The 1820-nt window shown below is 51.4% G+C and overlaps 1 pseudogene; it reads left to right on the plus strand.

Annotated features, from left to right (window-relative positions):
• Positions 1-206: 206 nt before the first annotated feature.
• LOC125097423 (selenoprotein W-like) lies at positions 207-584 on the plus strand (annotated as a pseudogene).
• Positions 585-1820: the final 1236 nt, after the last annotated feature.

Raw genomic sequence — 1820 nt, forward strand, 5'->3', positions numbered from 1 at the left:
TCCCTCCTCGGGAGGCCAGCCTGGACACTCTCCACCTTCCTGACGGGTAATGGAGAGAGATGCAGCATTCTGCTCTTCTCTCAAGTCCAAACCCCACATCCATGATGCACAGATATGCACGCCAAAGGCTGAGGAAGGCAAGAAGCTCAGGACAGAGAGTTCAACTGTCCATGCCATAGGTGGGTTGCCCATTTGTGCTGATTCCCATGCTGTGGTCCCTAGCCATGGCCCTCACCGACCAAATCATTTATTGTGGTGCTTGAGGCTACAAGTCCAAGTATCTTCAGTTCAAGAAGTTGGAAGATGAGGTCCCCAGATGCCTGGGCGTCTATGGTGAAGGGATTCCATAGGCCACCGGCTTCTTTGAAGTGATGGTAGCAGGAACGTTGGTTCACTCCAAGAAGAGAGGTGATGGCTACATAAACATGGAGAGCAAGTTTCTGAAGCTGGTGGCCTCCATCCAAGCTGCTTTGGATGGACCAGTGACCTTGGCCCAGACCCTCACAGCAGATGCTTCAAGACAGGAAGGATTGGAAGGTCTTGTGGATGCCTGGTCTTTCCTTGATGTCCCTTGTGGCCACTGAGTGAGGGCAGAAACTGACACCCCTGATCCTTGCATGTGCATGTGTGTCTGTCTGTCTGTCTGAGTATCTCTGTGTGTAGGTGTCTCTGTGTGTATGTGTGTGTGTGTGTATGTCCCTGCGAGGGTAACTCTGTACCCTGTCTTGCTCCTTCCTCTCCTTGCTTTTTCTCTTCTTCCCACATCCCCACTCCTCTGGCTACTTTCTGGCATTTGGGGTGGTCCTTCTCCTGGTTTCCTTCTCAGACGGTAGCAAAGAGAAGGATCTGGGTGAGTGAGTTGCAGATTTCAACAGTGCTGGCAACAACTCACTATTCAATAAACATTGGAGGAGTTTAAAAAAAAAATAAAGGAAGAAAGCTCGGGATGGGCCATGCAATGAACAGACTTTGGTTAGAGTTCCGCCTTTGCCGCTTGGTTATCATCCTTGGACCTTCATTCCCTTGGGCAGATGGCTTAACTTCTCTGAGCCCATTTAGTTGTCTGTAAAATGGGAGGGTTGCAGATTTTGGCTTCTGCAGGGTGGTTGGGAAGGTTCAGTGGGATGAGGCATGTCCAGTGCTCCCCCACTGCTGGGCACATAGGTAGCGCTCCCTGAGGGAGGCATGAGCTCATTTTCTCTTAACCTCAAAGTAAACTAGGATGACCCAAATCAGCCCTTGCCAGGTGAGGGGATTAAAGTCTGAGGACTTGAGAAAATTAATGCAACAGGCAGTACCAGGAACCCACCAGGCTGGTGCTGACCCCATCCCTCAGCCTCAAGTCTGACCGGCAGGCTCCCAGTTGCCGATGTGTCCCTACAGCCCTCTCAGGCTTCTTCGCTGCTGCCTAAGAATGGGTGCTGAGCCAGCCCCCACCCCCAACCCCACCCCCGGAAGACCCTCAGCCTAAGTCACCAATAGCCTCTCAGCCTGCACCCAGCATGCACCTCTTCATTGCAAAGCCTCCCATGCCTCCAGTCCCCTTTATGGGCTGTGCAGCAGAGCCAGAAAATCAGTTGGACTCCCTTCAAAATCACTGGGGGGACCCCCCTCGTCAAGATTCCGATTCTTAAGCCTGGGGTCAGGTCTGGGGTGAATCTCAGGGGACTCAGAACAACTGCTTTGTGTGTGTCCTTCTCTAGCCCAGAAGCTTCCCTGGCCTCTTGGAGTCTTGAAAAAAAATTTTTTTTATTTGCTTTTCTAATTACAAGATCAATACCTGTATGTCAGAGGAGACTGGGGAAAGCACAGAAAAACCC

This window comes from Lutra lutra, chromosome 4 (genome assembly GCF_902655055.1).
Source record: "Lutra lutra chromosome 4, mLutLut1.2, whole genome shotgun sequence".
NCBI classification, from domain to species: Eukaryota; Metazoa; Chordata; class Mammalia; order Carnivora; family Mustelidae; genus Lutra; species Lutra lutra.